Genomic DNA, 24,152 nt, shown 5'->3' with positions numbered 1-24,152 from the left:
TTTTAGACATGGTGGGGCCCAGGGCAGAAATTAAGGAGGGGACCTCTGATCCCCTCTCCTCTCTGCTCCTCCCCTAATCTCCCCACCTGCATTGCTACTAAGTGGTCTGGGAATCTCTTATCCATCTCCCCACCACAGTCCATCTCCCTCCTGTTCCCTCACCTTGCGGTCTTCTTTAAAATGTATTTCCTTTCTCCAAAGGGCCCCGGCATGGCAGCCATCCTCACATGCTGCCTGTGGCTGTCCCGAAGCTTTCTCTCTCTGTTGCGATCCGCTCAGGCGGAAACAGGAAGTTGTGTCAGAGGGAGGTTGATCACGGCAGCGAGGGAAAGCTTGAGGGCAGCCGCAGGCAGCTTGAGAGAGTGGCTGCTGCTCTGGACCCCTTGAGAAGGGAAATACATTTTTAAAGACGATCAGTTTATAGAGGTGTTGGCTCACCACCAGAAATGTGGATTGGGGCTATATACACATGTCCTAAAGCTTGAGTTTTAGTAAATGGATGACACTGAGCAAATTTCTGTTTCTACTGAGGCATGCGACAAGGGTGTCCATTGTCACTTCTTCTCTTCGCAGTTGCCATTGAACCATCAGCTGTTGCAGTAAGACAATGTATAAATATTCATGGGATACTGGTTGGTAAAAATTAACATTTGATTTCCTTATACGCGGATGATACTTTTATTTTTCTTACTCATTTTAGAGAATCTCTTAACTATAATTCATTTCATTGAACAATTTGGTTCAATGTCAGGAAGTATGATAAACTTTTCAAAAGCATAAAATACATGCTTTCGAAAGGCCATTTCCCCTCTGATGAGGAAAATATTATACTCACTCCAATCCCTAAAAACACCACTAGCAAGACCAATGAACTCACAAACTATAGACCGGTGGCCTCAATACCACTGATGACCAAAATGATGGAGGGTCTAGTAGCACAACAACTAATGAACTACTTCTCACTTCTTCATAATTCACAGTCAGGATTCAGACCATTATACAGCACTGAGACAGTCATAATCACCCTAATAACAAAATTCAGAAGGCTGATATGCCAAGGACAGAACATCTTATTACTTTAATTTGATATGCCAAGTGCATTTGACCTAGTCGACCACACAACATTTATGACCCTACTCAACAATATGGGAATTAGTGGCGCACTGGCAACATGGTCTAATGGCTTTTTAATGACTAGATCCTACATTGTAAAGATATCCAACCAACTCTCAGCCTCCTGGATTTCTGACTGTGGGGTGCCACAAGGTTCTCCAGTATCACCAATATCGTTCATTATAATGATGGCTCCACTCGGCAAAAGACTGGAACAGTTGAGATTTAACCCAATCATATATGCTGGTGACATCACTGTTTACATACCTTTCAACAACAACATCACAGAAATACTGGATAAGATCAAAAAAGGTCTAGACATTATGGAAACTTGGACTACAACCTTCAAACTCAAACTAAATAAAGATTAAAACAAGTTCCTGGTCCTATCCAGCCCACATAATCCCACTTCCTACCAAAATTTCACAATCGACCAACAAACATACAAAATCGAAACACAATAAAAATACTAGAAACCATTTTTGACAAACACCTTACCCTGGAAAGCCAAGTATCAGTAATCACATCAAAAAGTTTCAGAAATCTATGGAAACAGAGAAGGATTAGAGACTACTTTCCCAGACAATCATTTTGCCTAATAGTACAATCGCTGATACTGTCCCAACTAGATTATTGCAATGCAGCACATATAGGGTGCAAAGAAAACATATTGAAATTGCTGCAGACCGTTCAAAACACGGCAGCTAGACTGATATTCAAAAAGTCGAAATACGAAAGAGCAACACCACTACTGAAAGCACTACACTGGCTCCCAATCAAGGCAAGACTAATTTTCAAATCCAGCACCCTTATTTTCAAAATACTATTCGGCATGTCTACAGACTTTATGCTAGACCTGATTGATCTATCCCCAAGAAATGCAAACCAGAAACTACTTACTACTTCACCTACCAAACTGCAGAAACATAACATACAAATCCATCTACACGACAGGATTTAGCTATCTGGGATCTAAATGGTGGAACTCAATACCAAGATCCCAAGAAGCGTTACAAACTACCTCCAGTTCAGAAAAGAACTAAAGAGCTACCTTTTTAGAAAATTCTATGTCTAAACATATGTGATACCAAAGGCCTACACCACCTTGTAACTATAGCACATCAATGCAATGCCGTATAACTGAAAATTGTAATGTCACATACATCACTGTAATTTCAACAATTGTAAATTGTAAGCCACTTTGAACTGAAACTTGCTTTTGGATAATAGTGGGATACAAGAATGAATGAATGAATAAATAAATAAATAGATAAACACCTTGTAATGATGCTGCTAATTGTCAACTCCAATCTCTAAATACATTGGGTTTCAAGCTTGATACACTGTTTACATTTTTGGAAATTCAAACATCGAATAACCTAAAGAATTTATTTAGTCTCAATTATGGGTTCCTCCTTTCAAAAATCATAAAGGGCCTGATATTCAAAGCAATTTAGCCAGCCGTTGACTGGTTAAATTGCTTGGTTGGGGCCAGCCACTAATATTCAGCCAGCTAAGTGCCACTGAATATTGTGGTTAGCGCCGAACTCAAAGCCAGCTATGTTCGAGGAGTTCCAGGGGCGGAGTCAGAACTTGGCCGCTTAAGTGCTGATATGTAGCCCTTAAGCGGCCAGGTATACTGCATTAATGAAACAGCATAAAAGTCTGTCCTATTTTTATGCAGTAACCCATGGCCGCTTAAGTTGACTTAAGCGGCTGTGTCTTAACTAGCTTAAAAATAACTGGATATTCAAATCCGAAGCCTGGCTTTGAATATCCAGGAATAATGCCATTGGTGGTGAGCAAAACACTCACCGCCTGATGGCTGAATATTGACCTCAAAAGATTTAGGGGCCCTTTTACGAAGCTGCATTAACCACTGTCCCTCCAACCCCATATATTCCATAACTGCAAACAGATAGGCCCACTCCACCCTATTGAACGCCTTTTCCTCATCAATGGCTACACACATTGCCGGTATATTACTCTGCTCAAGAATCCCAATTAAGTCCAAGGCCCATCTAACATTATCCCCTAATTGGCGCCTGTGGACAAACCAGGCCTAATTACAGTGAATAAGTTTCAGTAAAATAAGGTCTAACTGGTTAGCAATACCTTGGCAAAAATTTTCATTTCAGTATTCAAAAGTGAAATGGGTCTATAACTTGCGCATTAGCTAGGGTCTTTTCCCGGTTTGGGCAGTACAACTACATGCATTTTGTACATTGAGCTAGGGAGCAAAGCCCCATCCTCCAGCTCCTCAAACACCCTCACCAGAAAGGAGACTACTTCATAACTTTATAATATTCTGCAGGAAACCCATCTTCTCCTGGGGATTTCTCCCCTGGTAATTTTGAGATAACTCTGCTAATTTCTTCTGGAGTAATGGGGGTACTCAAGAATTCCAAATCCTGTGTTGTTACCCTGGAAAGTCCCAAGCCTTGGAGATATTTCTGAATATCCTCTGATGTCCCCGTAAGCTCCGAGGAGTAAAGCTTCTGATAAAAAGCCTTAAACTCCTGAGCTATCTCCTCATGAGCTAGCTTTGTACCTCCTGTGGCAGAAACAATCTTACTAACCTGCTTTTCGCTTTGCTATTTCTTTAATTGCCACGCTAGTACTTTCCCCATCCTATTTCCCCCCTCCAGAAAATCTCTTTTTGTTTTCCGCATCAAGTATTCAATGTGTTCTGTGTCTAGCTCTGCCAATTGGTTTCCTAATTCTCTCTTTAATCAGTTTGGAGGGGTTCCTTTTACGGACCCTCTGCAAACCTGCCAATGCTTCTACAATCAGCTGTCTCTTTTGGGTATTAATTCTCTTCCGCCTAGCCACTGCTTGAATTAAGACCCCCCCCCCCCCCCCCCCCCATCACCGCTTTACCCACATCCCACACTGTCTTCATTGGGAGGTCACCAGTATCATTAAAGCTAATGAATTCTCTCCACTTGTCCTGGAGTATTTTGTGGGTATCTAGTCTTAGTAACAGCCCTACATTGACCCTCCATACTCCTTTTCTTGAAGAAGCATTACCTGGGACCACGGTGCCTGTCACTGGCGCATGGTTCGAAATACATATGGGATGTATGACCAAATCTTTCCAAATCCCTAACATCTTTTTATCTACCCAAAAGTAATTGAGCCTAGAATACGAGTGTCTGCCCGAATAACAAGTAAATTGTCTCTTCCCTGGGTTAATAGTTCTCCAAATATCTTCTGATGCATTCCCCATAAGATCCCTTCTGAGAGTGACACTATCCTTAATTTCTTCTCTGCTCCATTTTTTTACCCTGTCCAAATGCCCAAAAGCAATATTCATACCCTCCCCCCCAAAATAACATCCTCCTTCCCTACAGTTCAAACCAAATGAAAAAGATCTTTCTAGAAATTCCGCTTCACATATACATTAACAAGTGTAAATTCCCAATGATTAATTCTTCCTGTGAGCCAGACATACTGACCCTGGTCATCGCGGCCTGAACTGTATTCCACCAAGGGAACCTGTTTAACTATCAAAATAGCCACCCCCTAGGATTTAGATCCCACAGAAGAAGAATGTATTTTACCACAGTATCCTCCTTTGAGTTTGATCATCTTCTCAGGGGACAGCTTTAGTTCTTGTAACATTCCTGTATCTAAATGGAGATCTTTCAAATGTTTGAGTATCCGCTTACACTTTATTGGGTGATTCACCTGTCCCTACATTCCATGTTGTAAATTTATATCCCCCAATTACCATGACTGGTCCTTCAAACCCGAATAGTACCCCTCTCCTCCCTTCTCCTCACCATTGCTCTCAACGCCCTCTATTCCCAAAGCTCAAGTCTTCCTTCCCTCTCCCTTCTCCCCCCTCTCCATTGTAATACTCCACCTCTACCCCTGCCATTCCTCCTTATCCCCTCCCCTCCCCCCCCAACAGGGTAACCCCCCTGTCCTCTATCATCCCTGTATTGGCTTCCCGTCCTCCTGCCCCCTCACTCCCTCCTCCCAACACTCACACCCTCTTAGCACACTCTTGTAACCGTCACTGCATTCATTTCCCCTTGCATATTCAACCATTCTTTCATCATAGCAGTCCTACATTAAGAGTTCAACCTATATTATCTCTTAGCTTATGAGTCTCTCTCTTGCCGCTCAGTCCATACAGTTGAAAGTTACGATTAGGCATTATCTGAAGTCACAGCACTGTTCCTGGAGATCTCTGGTACATCCTCAGGTGTTCCAACACACATGGGAAGCGCGCCACCCATATCAGCTCCTGCCTCCCTCTCTGCACTCTGGGAACCTGCTTCTCCCAAAGCTTCCTCCTCCACCTCCACTGTCCTTATTACTCCTATTGCCTTTATGGACGACCGTTTCTGATGTGCTAAAAGCTTGGCCTTGTGAAGGATTTGGGAAGATTTTGCTTTCTGCCATAAAGCCATTCCTGCAATCTTAGTTTTCTTGCCTGCAGATGACCCCGGCAGAGCATAATTTCCTCAGTCTCCAGTAACATAGTAACATAGTAGATGACTGCAGAAAAAAGACCTGCATGGTCCATCCAGTCTGCCTAACAAGATAAACTCATATGTGCTACTTTTTGTGTATACCCTACTTTGATTTGTACCTGTCCTTTTCAGGGCACAGACCGTATGTCTGCCCAGCACTATCCCCGCCTCCCAACCACCAGCCCCGCCTCCCACCACCGGCTCTGGCACAGACCGTATAAGTCTGCCCAGCACTATCCCCGCCTCCCAACCACCAGTCCCGCCTCCCATCACCGGCTCTGGCACAGACCATATAAGTCTGCCCAGCACTATCAGTATTCAGTGTGGTACCCTTTTGCCTTTGTGTATAGTCCAACGATTTTAGAAAACTCTCAATCTCTTTTATATTGTCAAAGAACCTTTTCTGACCATCCTGGAATAGAACCAACCTGGCCGGATACCATATTCCCGCCTGCAGGCCCCGAGCAGTCAGCGCTTGCTTATAGGACAGCAGTTCCTTTCATTTGTACATTTGTCTTTGCACTAAGATCTGAGAAAATTCTTAACTCCCAGTTCTCATATTTACAGACTCTTTGTTTATGGTCAGCTTTCAGCACATATTCCACTTCTGCATATTGCAGCAGTTTCACTATAAATGCCCTGGGGGGGGGGGGGGGGGGGGGAGATTAGGATCAGGCTTAGGGCGCAGCTCCCTGTGCACCCATTCAATTTCAAACTGTGGTTGTGCTGGTGAGTCTGGAAAGTACGTGGTCAGCTGTTTCTGCACAAAAGATATGGGCTGCCCCACTTTCATTCCCTCTGGAACTCCATATATCCTAATGTTGGAACAATGTTGTCTATTTTCCAAGTTTTCCACCAAATCCGTGAGCATTTTTAGTGCCTGAGTTTGCGATTCCAACTTTTCTCCCCCTTGTTCCTGTGCCATTTCTATGTCATGGAGTGTCCCCTTCGGTCTATCCCTCGCTCCACCACCGCCGCCATCTTTTTTTCCAGCTGGCTCACCAGCATTTCCGCAATCTCTTTGACGCTCGTAGTTCCTGTAAAACCTCTGTTAGCGCATTATCCGGCGTCTGGTTCGAAGATGTAGCCTGCAGCGGTGAAGTTTGCAGGCCTCTGGCTTAGGGGTCTTTCCAGCATAGATCTCCTTTATCGGCGGGGTGCTGTTCCTCTTTACAATTCACGGTATATCTCCTCTCTCGTGCCTCAGCCACGCTCTCCGTTAGATTTTTGACACTTTTTGTTCCTGCAGTGGCCACCACTTGGGAGGTTTAGGAGTGAAGTTCGAAGAGCAACTTTACTCACGTCCGCCCAACGTGAAGGCTCTAAATTTTGGAATGCCCATTTCCCCACCCATAACCATGCCTTTTTTGCCTCCACGCATTAGAATTTCGGCGCACATCATTGTTACAGAATATGCTTAGTGAGTTGTGTGCCTAAGTTCTAATCAGTGCTAATTAATGCTCATTATTGCTTAAGTGCTGTTATCAGCGTTCATTAGCCAATTAACCTGCTTATTTTTGAAGGAGAAGGGCACCCATCTTCCGACACAAATCGGGAGATGGGCGCCCTTCTCCTAAGGGTGGCCAAATCGGCATAATCGAAAGCTGATTTTGGCCATCCTCAACTGCTTTCTGTCGCAGGGACGGCCAAAGTTCAAGGGGGCGTGTCGGCAGTGTACCGAAGGTGGGATGGGGGCGTGGTTAAGAGATGGCCGTCCTTGGTCGATAATGGAAAAAAGAAGGGCGGCCCTGACGAGCATTTGGCCAACTTTACTTGGTCCCTTTTTGTTCACGATCAAGCCTTGAAAAGGTGCCCGAACTGACCAGATGACCACTGGAGGGAATCGGGGATCACCTCCCCTTACTCCTCCAGTGGTCACCAACCCCTTCCCACCCAAAAAAACAAATTAAAAAACATTTTTTTGGCAGCCTCTATGCCAGCCTCAAATGCCATACCCAGCTCCATCACAGCACTATGCAGGTCCCTGGAGCAATTTTTAGTGGGTACCGCAGTGCACTTCAGGCAGGCGGACGCAGGCCCATCCCCCCTACCTGTTACACTTGTGGTGGTAAATGGGAGCCCTCCAAAACCCAACTGAAACCCACTGTACCCACATCTAGGTGCCCCCGTTACCCTTTAAGGGCTATGGTAGTGTTGTACAGTTGTGGGTAGTGGGATTTTGGGGGGGGGGGGTTGGGGGGCTCAGCACACAAGGTAAGGGAGCTATGCACCTTGGAGAAATTTGTGAAGTCCACTGCAGTGCCCCCTAGGGTGCCCAGTTGGTGTCCTGGCATGTGAGGGGGACCAGTGCACTACAAATGCTGGCTCCTCCCACGACCATATGGCTTGGATTTGGCCGGTTTTGAGATGAGCATCCTCGGTTTCCATTATCGGCGAAAAACCAATGTCGGTCATCTCTAAGGTCGACCCAAATTTTGAGATTTGGCTGTTCCTGACCATATTATCGAAACGAAAAATGGCCGCCCATCTTGTTTCGACAAAACGGTCGGGGACGCCCCTTTATGGGGTCATCCTTAGAGATGGGCGCCCCCATTCAATTATGCCCCTCTAAGCTACATGCAGTGTTATAGAATCCGCGGTGATTTCGGTGCCTAAATCTAAGCACACTATATAGAATCCGGGGGAGTTGTAGATGTGGAAAGGGCATGGACAGGGCAGGGGCATGTGCTAAGGTTATAAACTACTGCCACTTATGCACGTAAGTGACGGCATTTACACTAGACTCTGACATGGCATAAGTGGTCATGCAGACTTACATTAGTATTCTTATATAGTATTAGTTATAGAATTTACCCTTGTGCACATACATGTACTTATTTTATTTACATTTGTACCCCACGCTTTCCCACTCATGGCAGGCTCTATGCGGTAGGCAATGGAGGGTTAAGTAACTTGCCCAGAGTCACAAGGAGCTGCCTGTGCCAGGAATCGAACTCAGTTCCTCAGGACCAAAGTCCACCACCCTAACCACTAGACCACTCCTCCACACTCTTAGGTAATTGACGTTAGGTGATCTGTACAGAATTATCCCTATAGATTTCACATTAACACTATCACAAGCTTACATGTATTAACAGTGCTATTAATGTGCCTTAGCTGCTTGTGACTGATAACACAAGTGTTTAACGTATGCTAATATTAGAGATGGCATTGATTGTTTTTGCAATTTTTCTGATCCTGTAGTATTTCTTTTTTTTTCACTTTTTTTCCTGCCAGTTCTTTGGGAACAGGAGCTGGGAGCTGCACCATGAGCCTTCACTTTCCTTGATTTTATACCCCCCACCCCCCCCCCCCCCCAAGCATACATATATAGTGATGGTCCTGAGCCAGGAACAGTGCAAAAGGAGTCATTTTTTAACATTGAAATCCTGGCCTTTGAATCTTGCCACTAGGTGTCATCCATGAGCAATGACCATAACACCCTTAAAGGTTGAACTAGGGACTTTCCACATGGCAGTACACAGCTTTGCTAATGAACCACTGGGTCACTTCACGTTAACACACTTCAGTTCGGTGGTCCCTAAAAAATCCACATTCTGATTATTTGTATTTGCATTGTTGTTATTCTCTCAAAAAAAGAGTCTGAATATGGATTTAAGTAAGATTCTAATCAGACAATGTGTAATCAAGAGGTTTAAAAAGCATCACTGTGATTCAGTTCATGAGAAACTTGTACAGTGTTGAAAGAACTTCAAGTCTGCAGGCATATTTGTTATTAGAGACTGTGAAGTTTGATTGTTTCATTGTAAAAGTAAAATGATGTTTGGGAGTGCCTCTGTACAATGTGAAAAATGTTGCAAAGGTTTTCTGCAGAGAGTAACTTATGTGTATATAGAAGTTTTGGAGATAAGCACCAAAAGCACCACATAACTTTAATTACAAACCTTTTAACTTTGCCAACAACTAAGTCTTAAATAGAAAATGTAAAGACAGAGATTTGAATCTAATTAGGGGAATATTTTTGTGTTATAACACGTAGGAAAACATGTTGACCTAAAGGTGACAGATTTAATAGGGGTCAGCTCCTATGGAGGCTTGGTATTTTTTTACACACGCAGGAAAAGGAGGCAGTCAGAGAATTCTGGAGACATACAGCAAGTCCTGCATGATTTGGGACTTAGAAGAGCTGCTGTACATTGTATGCACGTGACAATGATATAATTTGCAAGTTTGCGATTGTTATTGAATCTGTGCTGCGGACTGAGAGAACTACTCCCATTTAAGACCAGAGTGTAAAGGCTTCCAGAGGATTCCTGGGAAATGAGTGAACTCATGGATTAGCAACATTCTGTGCAACTAATTGGTTAACACAACACTTCACTTAAAGAGGGTAATTTATAAAGTTGTTTACTTGTTAGCTTAGCGGGGTTTAAAAAAATATTTTGATAGCTTCCTAAAAGAAAAGTCCATAAGCCATTATTTTAAAATGGATTTAGGAAAACCCACTGCTTATTCCTGGGATAAGCAGCATAAAATGTATTGTACTGTTTTGGGATCTTGCCGGGTACTTGTGACCTGGATTGGCCACTGTTGGAAACAGGATACTGGGCTTGATGGACTTTTGGTCTGTCCCAGTATGGCAACACTTTGTTCTTATGTGTTAAGCAAGTTTTACAAGTGGTAAAAAGCTCTCCTAATATTGCACACTGTATACGTTTTATTACATTTGTACCACGCGCTTTCCCACTCATGGCAGGCTCAATGCGGCTTACATATTGTATACAGGCACTTATTTGTACCTGGGGCAATGGAGGGTTAAGTGACTTGCCCAGAGTCACAAGGAGCTGCCTGAAGTGGGAATCAAACTCAGTTTCTCAGGACCAAAGTCCACCACCCTAGCCACTAGGCTACTCCTCCACTATTTTTATGTGGACTGCACATAAATGTTTTCGGGGTGTAGTTTTGGGGTGGAGCGAAGATGTAGTTGCAATTTACATATGTATTTTATGAAATATGCAAGTACATATAGAGAGTAATCACAGTAACACAGTATATGACAGCAGATAAAGACCTGCACGGACCTTCCAGTCTGTCCAATAGGGTGGCCAGAGCTGCAGCTGCCGCTCTGTGCAGGTTACATTCCTTCATGATTGAACACTGGCATCATAACCAGGACAGCTGGCAATTTGTTACTATACCTATCGCACATCTAGGCAGCTCTATATGGAGTGGAGGAGTAGCCTAGTGGTTAGTGCAGCGGACTTTGATCCTGGGGAACTGAGCTCAATTCCCACTGCAGCTCCTTGTGACTCTGGGCAAGTCACTTAACCCTCCATTGCCCCATGTAAGCCGCATTGAGCCTGCCATGAGTGGGAATGCGCAGGGTACAAATGTAAGAAAAATAAAATAGATACTATTGGAGATTCTACATGGAATGTTGCTATTCCACTAGCAACATTCCATGTAGAAGGCTGCGCAGACTCACAGAAACAGAAGCCTGCGTGGCCGCATTGGTGATCTGCAAGGGCCGACTTCTACATGGAATGTTGCTAGTGGAGGAGTAGCCTAGTGGTTAGTGCAGTGGACTTTGATCCTGGGAAACTGAGTTCGATTCCCACTGCAGCTCCTTGAGACTCTGGGCAAGTCACTTAACCCTCCATTGCCCCTGGTACAAAATAAGTACCTGAATATATGTAAACTGCTTTGAATGTAGTTGCAGAGACCACAGAAAGGCAGTGATTCAAGTCCCATTTCCCTTTCCCTATATGTGATAAGCGGGAGGTGGTGGAGATGAAAACGGTAACAGAATTCAAAAATGCATGGGATAAACACAAGCTTACCGGTGATTAAATGGCAAAATACCAGTAATTGGGAAGCAAAGCCAGTTCTGGTCAGACTTCTATGGTCTGTGCCTCGAAAATTACAAGGACAAATCAAGATCAAGTATACATATCTAGTATCACACCATAACTTATACTATGAATTTATCTTGTTGGGCAGACTAGATGGGTCATACAGGTCTTTATCTGCCATCGTCTACTATTTAACTTTAGGGCTCATTTTCAAAAGGGAAAAACATTTTAAAAGTGTCATAAAGCAACATTTGGATGTTTTTCTCACCAAAACATTCAAATTGGTATTTTCAAAACCCATTTTTCAGATGTTTTTCTATGCAGTTGATGACGTATTTCAGCCATAATGGAACAAAAGAAAAATGTCCAGGACAAAAACTAAGACATTTTGAACTAGACTTGTTTTAATAATGGCTAAGCCACAAAAAAGGTGCCCTAAATGACCACTGGAGGAATAAAGGAATGACTCTCCCCATACTCCCCCAGCGGTCACTGGCCCCAGCCTCACATGTTATAGCCAGTCCTATTAGAGCAGAAAGCAGGTTTCTGGAGTAGCCTAGTGGTCAGTGCAGTGCACTGTAGAGAAGGGACCCAGGACCATAATCCACGCTAAATGTTACACTTGTGGTGGGAAGTGTGAGCCCCTCAAAACCTACTGCACCCACATATACATGACACCTGTAGCCATAAGGGCTATTGTAGTGGTGTACAGTAGGTTTTTGTTGGGTTTTGGGGGAGTTCACCATACAATATAAGGGAGCAATGGTGGGATGTGTACCTGGGAGCTTTAAGGTGAAGTCCACTGCAGCGCCCCCTAGGGTGCCCCACTGCTCTGCTGGGATGTCTATGTGACCAGTCTACTAAGAATGCTAGCTTATCCTACATCCCAATGGCTTGATTTTATGCGTTTTTCACTTCAAAGTTGTTGTTTTTAATGGACCAAAAAGATAAATGCACAGAGCATAAAAACATCTAGCAATTGGCCATTTCAGAAAAAAAAATACTTTTTGCTGTTTTGAAAATGGCTACATTTCCTATTTGCATTCTGGACGTTTTAAGCAAAATGTCCAAAGTCAGACTTAGACGTTATATCGAAAATGCCCCTTCACATATCATAAAGCAAAAAAACAGAAGACATCTGTGTTGTAAAAAGACTTCCAAAATTATACACTAATATCTATACATTATAAATAACCTTTAATGAAAATAATAAAACATTTTGAGAAATAATAAAATATTATGAGAAAAGATGCTCAGTGAAAAATGCCTAAATTCAATACTTTGAACTAGCAACCATCATGGCACTAAATCTTTGAAAAATCAATCCTAGGGGTTTGTGAGACAGTATACAAAATGGTCAAATATTGTGTGTTAAAAGATTATGGTCCTCTGAGCAGGAATTCAAGGTTCAAGCTAATCTTATGAGATCTAGATTTTGCCAAAAAGGATATCTGTCTAAAGTATTATGACAAGCCTATAAAAGAGCCAGATATTCACATCAGGATTGGTTGCTGCTTCCGCGTAGATAAATGGAGAAATCTAATCCTTTTCAAAAATGGATCAAAAAGGTAAACGCACAGAGCACAAAAAATCTAGCAAGTGGCCATTAAAAAAATGTTTTGCTGTTTTGAAAATTGCTATATTTTCCACCTGGATTCTGGACGTTTTGAGTAAAATGTCCAAAGTCGGACTTAAACGTCATATTGAAAATGCCCCTCCTTGCATTTATTGTACTTATACTTGGATCACAGACTATTTAATCATACCCAAAACTGGCAAGCGTTTTCAGTTACATAATCATATGGACTGTAATTCGACTCATGTTATTTATTGCATATGATGTCCTTGCCATAAGTATTGCATTGGTCAATCTCGTAGAGCTATCAAGCACCAGATTGTTGAACATTTAAGCTGTTTATAGACAAGAAGACCAGAATTGTCTCTAGTAGAACACTGGCGCAATGCTAAGTTTGTGTTATCTGACTTGAAATTTGCTGTTATCCTTCAAGTCCATTCTCCATGTGGGAGAAATATTTCTTCACGTTTGCTATATGCAGTGGCGTATGCTCAGGCCCACCCAAAATTCTTGCACACTTGTTATTGGCTGCTGGGTATCCCCAAGCCCAGGGGTCCTCTGGCAGCAAGAACAGCTCCCTTTCCTACTTGTTCCAGTTGACGTCAATGTCTACATGCTGCTGTTGTGCTGGCCTTCCCCGCCACACACACTCAGTTTTCACGTATGCGTGAAAACTGAGCACGTGCAAAGGGGTGGAGCAGCGGCAGCATGTGGACAGTACCGCCAGTTGCAGCAAGAAGGAAGGGAGCTGTTCTTGCCACTGGAGGACCCCTGTAGCTGGTGGGGCTTGGGGATCCCCACCAGCAAAGGTATTCACTGTAAAGTTTTGAGTTGGCACCGAGGGGCAACTACAGTACACGTGCCCACCCAATTTACCCAATGGCCCATCCAAAATTTGAGGTCTGCCTACACCTTTGGTTATATAAGGAACCAAAAGTTCCACCATGTGGCTTGAACAAGGACATTGAGTGGTCCTTCGGGCAATAATTAGTCACTAGCTCCAGCTGTCACACAGCGTCATGTATACGTTTGTTAGCAAGGACATTTACTTTTCAGCATCTTTTGGCGGTTAAGTCAATGCTCTTCTGAAAGCTGATGTCTCTCTGGTATACCACCATGAACATTTGTACTGATTTGTATGGGTTATACTGTATGAATCTATAATGTTTTTTTAGAACAAAAATCTTTCAGATGAAAGTCTGTATAGGCAGATTTTTTGATTAATTACATTTAGGTAGCTTATTTTCTGTTATCATTATAGTTTTTTCAGATTTTATCATCCTTCCTCTTGAAGAAGCAATTTGGAAACCCGATTTTGTGTCAAAGAGAGGCAAGAAGTTACTATAATAGTTTATCATTTGATTCGATATACTTCTGGCAAATACGACATCTGCAACTGAACACCTCACATTTGTTTGTTCAAGCTTTAAGAGGATAGAGAGCAAAATAAGTACAACTGTGATTATTTCAGTTTATTAGAGATGAAATGAGGGCTAAGGGGCTCTTTTAGTAAGCCGTGGGAGGTGTGGGTAGTGCACGCTAAATTTAAACTACAGCCGGGGTAGCGCAGGTGTCCAGTGTTTTGCTTAAGTTTGCAAAGATTTGGTGCCATGATGGTTGTCAAGTATTGAATTTAGGCATTTTTCACTGAGCATCTTTTCTCATAATGCTTTATTATTTTCATTAAAAGTTATTTATAATTTATAGATATTAGTGTATAATTTTGGATGTCTTCTGGGGGTTTTTTTGTGTTTGGAAATCCCCTTGCATTCCATTTTTATTTTCAGAAAACAATAAACTACCGTTTGATTTCTTAGTTTCTGTGGCATTGAAATTAATAATCTTGCATTGGAAAGATAACTCTCAAGTCAATGCTATCCTTTGGTGGAACTGGATTTTATTATACAAAAACTATGAGCAGTCTGCAATAAACTCTATTCCTGGACATAAAATTAGTCATCAGAAATGGAAAACTGTAGACCTTTTTCTCTCATCTGCAGGACTGTCCTTCTTTGTTAAACTGTACAGCGCTGCGTAACCCTAGTAGCGCTCTAGAAATGTTAAGTAGTAGTAGTAGTATTACATATAGCAGTGATTTAACCAGAGCTGAGATTGTGATGTCATAATGCCTCATTCCACCAATGCCTAAGAGCCAACCTCATCAGTGATGTCACAATGGCTTGATTGTCCTATACTTGGCCCACTTCCCCCCTTAGTGTGAAGAGTTTCAGTCTCTGGTATCCAGAGCTGAGATTGTGATGTCATAATGCCTCATTCCACCAATGCCTAAGAGCCAACCTCATCAGTGATGTCACAATGGCTTGATTGTCCTATATTTGTCTCACTCTTATCTATTAGATTGTAAGCTCTTTGAGCAGGGACTGTCTCTCTTTGCTAAATTGTACAGCGCTGCGTAACCCTAGTAGCGCTCTAGAAATGTTAAGTAGTAGTAGTAGCTTTGTATACCTTATCATATTGTGCATTGGCACATGTCGTTGTTGTTATTTTTTTTCTCTTGTGTTAAATGTATCTTTCAAAAATCTAATAAAAATATTTTTTTAAAATGCAAAAAAAAGAAAAAGAAAGATATAGTTTAATTACTGATATACTCCTATTCTTTATAGTGTTTTTGTTAAGCAAATTCTGTATCATGCCACAACGTCACACACCGTGCCAGTAGTCAGAAGAGTGGATTTATTATTATGGCCCTCATCATAGTCACATTCATTATCAATAACGATTAAAGCAGCGATTCAACCATATTGCTAAGTAACAATAATTTCAGTCTTAAGACATTCTCCCCTCCACCATCAAGATACATAGCACCTGCGCTCAAAGCAGGTAATATCCATTTAATCTGCCTCGGAGCAAGAGGATTTGTCTGCTTCTGATCTTGGTTCTGGCTATCTATTTGAAAAGGAAACATAAGCTCAATTCATTATTTTCTAGATTCTGTTGGGCTTGTAGAAAATCAAAGATTATAATTGTCCTTCTTGTTGGGAAATTGGAGCCGGGAGGGGGGGGGGGGGCTGTGTTTGCCAAATATACAGCTATACAATTATGCCTGTCTATTGCACCATCTCAAGGATTGGCTTTTTGACACTGAACGCTATACCCCACTGACATTCCAGAGGGCTTGTTGTGTCCCGTATTACCCCTTTTCACTTTTACAGGTGTAAGCAGTTACGGCGAAGACGGCCTCAAGGAAAGCGAGAGCAGCCCCGGAGGGAGATTAAAAGACATTTGCAAATGTGCCCTCTAGTGGCCAAGATTAGCATAAGGGATAAGCCTAGGACGATTCCCACAATGCATCTGACCCAATACAGGACTCACAGGAAGCGGAGGGGGAGGAGCAGGATTGGGAGATGGATTCTAATCAGGGCGATGAGGAGCAGCTGGAGGACCCCTGTGAGGAGATAGAAGAGATGGAATGGGATAAAAGGGAGGATATGGAGGAGAGTATGGAGGTGGCTGCATTCACACAGACTGCCGGTGCTAAGGTGAGGGGTTTCTTGGCCATGGTATTTCCTCAACTGTCTGGGATAGGAAAGACAGAATTGATGCAGCTGGGAAGAAACCTGTGGCACCAAGCAATTCAAAAGGTTAAGGGTGCTAGAAGCTAAATACTGTATGTTGTAAGGAACTGATGATTAACAGGCTGATCAGTGACCAACTAGGAAGAAAAGAAAGATGGTGTTAGAGAACATTGGACTCTGTTCAGCAAACTGACAGGAAAAGGTCTGTCTGGCATTGTGAACGTGGAACTTGTCAAAGAGTTTGTGATGATTCAGTTTATTGTGCTGCTGAAGTTACTACAACGGAATGGATTTATTTATTTTATTTAATTGCATTTGTATCCCACATTTTCCCACCTATTTGCGGGCTCAGTGTGGCTTACAATACATTGTTAATGATGGAAATACAGTTTGTTACATTACGAATATGGTTTACATTGTGAATAGTTAAGGAAGACAGAGTCAGATCAATCACCTTTGGGGCGTAGAAACTAAAGGATATGATGTTGGGGAATTACTACGCTGATCTAATAATAGCAAGAGAGCGATGGGGTAAACATTTTTTATCTGTGGGTAGATTATTGAATGGGAGAGAGTAAGGGGAAGTGGAGTACATGGGTAATATCTTGAGGCGTTGTTATGGTGTATATGGGATTTATATGTTTTGATCCTTGCGGTATGTTTTTTCAAAGAGATAGGTCTTTAATCGTTTGCGGAAGTCTGTCAACTCATAGACCGCTCTTAGGCTGCGTGGCAATGCGTTCCAGAGTTGCGTGCTCATGTAGGAGAAGGTTGATGCATGTAGTACTTTATACTTTATGCCTTTGCACTTAGGGAAGTGGAGGTTGAGGAAAGTTCTGGATGATTTTTTGGCGTTTCTAGGTGGCAGGTCTACCAAGTCAGACATGTATGCAGGGGCTTCACCGTGAATGATTTTGTGCACTAACGTGCATATTTTAAAGGTGACACGTTCCCTGAGTGGCAGCCAGTGTACTTTCTCGCGTAATGGTGCTGCGCTTTCGTATTTTGGTTTTCCGAAGATGAGTCTGGCTGTTGTATTCTGGGCTGTCTGAAGTTTTCTCATTATTTGTTCTTTGCAGCCTGCGTATAATGAGTTGCAGTAATCTAGATGGCTTAATACGAGTGATTGTACCAGGTTGCGGAAGACAGATCTTGGAAAGAATGGTTTTATTCTTTTCAGCTTCCACATGGCAAAGAACATCTTTTTTGTTGTGTTGTTCGCGTGAGTCTCAAGTGTAAGGTAGCGGTCGATTGTTACTCCAAGGATTTTTAAATTTTCTGAAATTGGCAAGTTTAGTTTAGGTATGAATAAAAGTGAACCCTTTATTATAAGACTGTTGGAGTTTCTGTCCGTTTGTTGGGGTTATCACTGAATGGTGAACTAACTGAACAGCCGCTCACGGAAGCAGTGGCCGGAGAGGCAGAGAGCTGGAATTAACCGGTGCTGCGAAGGAGGAAGGCCAGCATTGAAGCAGATCAGCTAAGCAGGGTCGACCTGGGCCGAAGGGTGACCTGCTGACACAGGCCACGATTCAGAAATGGCCCCATCACTTAACTGCTAGTACATTGTTACACCCCTTGAGGGAGGCATGGACGTAATTCCCCAACTAGGAGGCTCTCTTTCTACTACAGAATAGTAGTAGAGGGAATTTGGAGTTTACACCAGGTCTAGACAATATGGCCTTTATATATTGGGGAAATGATGGCATTAATTTACTGGAACATGTCATTGTAGGAGAGAATTCCATTCTTCTCCTGGACGCCCTTCAACTACATGTGGTAGAGCATTGGGGGAATAGGTTTCTACACTGCCAACTGAAACATTATATACACTTCTTAGATTGGAGATTTCTAAACTTCCATGTTGGTAAGAAACTTTGTTCTTTTTTTCAAGATGTAGTGGAGGAGGAGGTCTCAATCTCAGGTATTCATAATGCACTTGTTAAATGGGATGGGGTTAAAGATTTAAGTGAGATTAAGTGTAGATGGGAGGGAGATCTAGGTCGAGATTTGGCACATTGGGAGATCCAGGCTAATGCAGAAGGAATTCCTGGCCTTACTTCAAATGCAACTCTCAAAGAATGTTATTTTCGTACTTTGTACAGAGCGTATTTGACCCAGGTACAATTGTTCAGGTCAGGTTATGCACAGTCCCCCTTTCGTGAAGAATACTCTATTTTGTGCTTTCTGGACCTGCCCAAAAATTAAGCAATTTGGGACCACCGCTAGGCAATTAATTTCTGGTTTGATAGGTAAAACCCTGGTTAATCTTCTTCTGGATCAGCCAAACACCCACAGAGGCAATAACAGAGGAGATACTGTCCTTTTTTCTTTCTTTTACAGATTTACAATAAATTCAAGAACAGATCTTGATACAGAAAAGATGAATAATTCTATTCAAATTTCCATATTCTCAAAGTGGTTAACATAAAATTCCAAAGAAAGGCAAAAGGAAAATATAATATCATAATATATGTTTCCATATTACTTTTATAGTGTTCCTCTTTAGTCCACAATTAGTTGGAATCATATCACTATATCTGTGGAATAGCAAAAGAATATTATAATAATAATTCTTCCTATAAAGAAACAAGAGGCTGGAAGGGAGCTCCAGGTATTTTCTACTTAAATTATGGAGTAGATGTCATTGTTGTTCTTGGTTGTACAGAGGGGGTCAAGGCTATTTTAGAATCTAAGAAAGAATTAAATTGTTTAGGATCAAAAACCACATATTTAACAGAATTTAATTTTATCACACATTTACAGGGGAACTTCAACTGGAAAGACCACCCAATTGTATAATTTTTGGGTGTAATTTGTGAAACTCTTCACGCCTCCTTTGGGTCGCTTTAGAGACATCTGGAAACATTCCAACTTTATAATTCAAGAAAAGCTGATCTCTGTGAAGAAAAAATTGTTTCAATATCCAGTCTCTATCTGGTTGTTGCCATTAAACCCAAGTTATCATCTTCCAAAGTCTGTGTTAAATTCAAGTCCAAGGTATCAAAAGGTATTCCAGACCCTTGATCAACCAATTGGTCCGACTCCTTTTTTTTTCATAAGGTAACACAAACAGGGCCGTGCCTAGGGTCTCTGGCGCCCCCCTGCAGACTATCAGTTGGCGCCCCCTCCCCCGTGAAAATGATCACGTCCCCCCCCCCCCCCCCCGGTGAAAATGATCGCTCACCACTTGCCACACTGACAGGAATTGTCAGCAATATTCTTAGAAACAAATTGCTATACATTGCAAAATAAGATAGCAGATGTAAATTCTCAAAGTGGACATATTCCAAATGCTAAAATGAAAATAAAATGATTTTTTTCTACCTTTGTTGTCTGGTGACTTTCTTTTTCCGATCATGCTGGCCCAGTATCTGAGTCTGCTGCTATCTGTCCTCTTAACTCCATTTCCAGGGCTTCCTTTCTATTTATTTCTTTACTGTCCTCCTTTCTTCTTCATTTCTTGCTCTATATCCATTTCCAGCAATTTCTTCTCTCTCCCTGGGTCCTGTCCTCCCATCCATGTCCATCCTTGTCCCTCTCTGCCCTTCCCTCCTCCATCCATAGCCAGCAATCCTCCTCTCTCCCCTCCCCTCCATTTCCAGCAATTTGTCCTCTCCCTGGGCCCCCATGTCCATTCTTGTCCCTCTCTGCCCTTCCCTCCTCCATCCATAGCCAGCAATCCTCCTCTCTCCCCTCCCCTCCATTTCCAGCAAATTGTCCTCTCCCTGGGCCCCCATGTCCATTCTTGTCCCTCTCTGCCCTTCCCTCCTCCATCCATAGCCAGCAATCCTCCTCTCTCCCCTCCCCTCCATTTCCAGCAATTTGTCCTCTCCCTGGGCCCCCATGTCCATTCTTGTCCCTCTCTGCCCTTCCCTCCTCCATCCATAGCCAGCAATCCTCCTCTCTCCCCTCCCCTCCATTTCCAGCAAATTGTCCTCTCCCTGGGCTCCCATGTCCATCCTTGTCCCTCTCTGCCCTTCCCTCCTCCATCCATAGCCAGCAATCCTCCTCTCTCCCCTCCCCTTCATTTCCAGCAAATTGTCCTCTCCCTGGGCCCCCATGTCCATCCTTGTCCCTCTCTGCCCTTCCCTGCTGCATCCATAGCTAGCAATCCTCCTCTCTCCCCTCCCCTTCCAGCAATTTGTCCTCTCCCTGGGCCCTGCTGCTGCCCTCCCATCCATGCCTATCTGCCCTCCCATCCATGCCTGTCTCTCTGCCCTCCCATCCATGCCTCTCTGCTCTTTCCTCCACGCCCTGGGGCCTTTAAATCTTTTACTTCCGGTCGCAGCAGCGTCAGTGAAAGCGGAGCTCTGCTGACGTCTCCCTTCCCTTCGCGCTCTTGGTTCCCTCAGTGTCCGCCTTCTTCTGACGTCAGAAGAAGGCGGGACACTGAGGGAACCAATGAGTGCAAGGGAAGGGAGATGTCGGCAGCGCTTTCACTGACGCTGCTGCGACTGAGGTAAAAGATTTAAAGTCCTCGGCGGCGCAGGGCGAGGGTAAGCACTGCAGTGGCGCCCTCCAGAGGTGGGCGCCCCCCTGCGGCGCTTACCCCGCTTACCGCATTGGCACGGCCCTGAACACAAATGATAATTTTTTTTAGACCGGGGGGGTATGCTTATTCAGGTATCTTCAGAACTTCAGTCATATATCTTTTAAAAGTTATTAGTGGGGCTTTTGAAGCCTGTTTAGGAAAAGTTATCAATCTCACTATTAGATCTTTGCTGATTTTCCAAAGTTTCTATTTTATTCTGAAGATACAAATTTTCTTTAATTAAGTGAACTTGTGTTTGTTGAAGAAATTGTATGTCTTTTGTATTAATCTCCAATGGTTTGTCCGTAGCTGTTATATTTCCCTCTAATGTTGGTATTTTTTCTGATATGGTTTGAGACTGTTGAATTAATGGAGAAAGTTTTTTGGGGAAAGAAGCTTCCAGGCCCATTAAAGCTTCCCAAATGGCTTCTAATGTGATTTTTTTCTGTTTTGTTTTTTTTTTTTTTTACAAAAAAACTTACTTGGTGAATCAAGGTCTGCCAGAGATTCTTTCGGAAGCCTTGTCTCCTTCGTCAGATGGTTTCCAACAAGAACGTTCCTTTCCCTTTGATCCACAACTGCTTGTGCGGATATTGTTGACGGTATTCTATCTGAGCTGGATCCCGTGCCAGGAAACCCTATCGCCTCTTGGGTACTAAGGGTTTCTTGGCCCCTTCTCGGCGTATCCGCCAGCATGGGAGGAGCAGACCGTTGTTCGGGGCTTAGTGATGTCTCTGCTTCTAAGTGGAGGGGCGGTTCACCTTTCCCCGCACTCTCCGACAGCAAAGACGCAAGCTCCCGATGCCATTTCTGGAAGGAGAAATCGGTCCAAAGAGCACACAGTTGGCGAAACTAAGGCCGCGGGACCAGCTCATTGTTTGCCCCTCCTCTTAGGCATAGAGAAAAGAAGAAATTGCAATCTGCAGGAACCTGAGATGAGTGGGTTAGGAGCGACTTCTCAACTCTCCCTCTCAGCCGCCATCTTGCCTCCCAAACGCGGAGAGGAGATACTCTCCTTATTCGTAAATTATGTCTGCTGGCCTGCAAATGTATTTTACAATCATGGACAGTTGCTGACCCACCGTTTTATTGGAAGTGGAGAAATCGGGTTCATCAGCTGCTAAATTGGGAGGCCTAGGAGGCACGTGGTTCTTTTAAATGCAAACAACACTTCCTGAGGGTCTGGGACAGTTGCATTCAGAATATGACACCACAGGGTAGAAGTCGTCTCCTAAACTCATTATAATAACACATGGGTATCCTTTCTCCATACATTTATTTGACATTTTGGGTTCCTTTTACTACTGCCCGGTTAACGCATGAGACCTTACCGCTAAGTCAATGGGTGGCGTTAAGGTCTCAGGCCCAAAATGGATGCGTGCTGATTTTTATTTTGCTGCAAGTCTATTTTCGCCAAAAAAGGGCCTTTTTCGCAGGTGCACTGACAAATGGATCTGCGTGCATCCAATACACATGTCTAAACCGGCACAGGCCATTTTTCAGCGCACCTTAGTAAAAGGGCCCCTATCTCTTCCTAAGCTTTAACCTTTTCATGTACATCACTGGCAGCCATAAGAAAACAGGCTACGGTGATTTTGTTGATTGATTCAGGTTTTGGGGGGGGGGGGGTGGCTTTAAATGAAAATGGTTACACACCTCTGGCTTGTACTAATTTCATGACGTTAGGGTACACTGATTCCCCTTTTTATCTTTTTGCTGTTCCTTTGCTGCATTGTTATCTTGCTCTGTATCCTATTCATGTTTGGCTGTTGTCTTATCAATAAAACTGTTTAACAGTAAAAGGAAACATAAGAATCTATGCTACCTTTATAAAAACACATCCAAGAAAACCATTTAATAATTAGAGAGTTTAAAATACATTAAATGAAAGGCAAATAGCCTCTCAATATGTATCTAATTAATGTGATGGACCATCAGAAAAAATCTCTTGATCCACTATACCACAATCATAAAGTATCTATCATTAGGGTTTTATCATTGGTCCAAATATTAGTGTAACTGTATCAGACAGTGCAAAATTAACTTAAAAATATCACCGTGGCATCATTTAATTATGAATAGATTCACTTATCTTAAATCAGAATGCCCTCTGTTTGCTTTAGAGTAGCGGACATGAAATCATGTTTTGCAGTCTGCATCCAGAAACTCACAGCTGTGTAGTCCATCTTTAGAAAACTCTCTAAGGGGGGAAGTTATCGAGGTGTGGTAAAATGTGATCTTTTTCCACACCATGATACACCCCGAGATTCAGCAACCTGTGTTATCTCAGTTTCGCAGTTTGTTGAATCTCGTGGTAAAAGAATGACGTTGCTTACCAGCCACCTTGCAAACAGTGTTATCCCAGCAGCCAGGGAGCACTGAAGCTCCTAGGCCAGCAAAGCAATCCCCACCCAAAAGCTCCAGATACCCCACCCCCTCAAAAGGCTCCAGAGCCAAAGAAACATGACCCCTAGTGGTAGTCATGCAAGATTTCTGCTAGGGGTGCCATTTTGATGATGGCGCTAGACTAGGCAGGAGTGACTGGACATCGCCCCTGCCCAAAGAACCCCTGGACTATCAGTGATCTAAATGTTGGGGTCCCGGAGCCTTTTAGTGAGTGGGGGATCTGGAGCCTTTGGGGGGGTTGCTCTGCCGGTCCGGGAGCATTAGGCTACAGCTTTGGAGTTATTTTACCATTATTTATGGGCTAAATTGCAGCTTGCTGTGTGCACCCATGCAGGGGCGTAGCCAGACCTCGGTGGGAGGGGGGGTCCAGATTCAGCGTGCACTCCCCACACATTAGCTCTACCGCGGCTTAGTAAAAGAGCCCATTAGCCCTCATTTCGTGCCTCTCTTTGGGTGGGAACATTTACACCTGCCAAAGGTATCCTATAAATGCACCTAAATTCTGGGAACGCCCCTGAACCACGCCCCCTTTTCCGTTATGCACGAATGTTGTAGAAGAGTGTGTAGGGCATACGTTTATAGTTTATTTAGTTTTTATATATCGCTTTTAGGGGCCCTTTTTCAAAGTGGCGGCAAGCTCAATGCAGGCTTACCTGTCGCTAAAAGGGAAGTACTGCTGGGCTACCGCAG

Source organism: Microcaecilia unicolor, chromosome 6 (genome assembly GCF_901765095.1).
Source record: "Microcaecilia unicolor chromosome 6, aMicUni1.1, whole genome shotgun sequence".
Lineage (NCBI taxonomy): Eukaryota > Metazoa > Chordata > Amphibia > Gymnophiona > Siphonopidae > Microcaecilia > Microcaecilia unicolor.
This window is presented reverse-complemented; position numbering follows the sequence as displayed.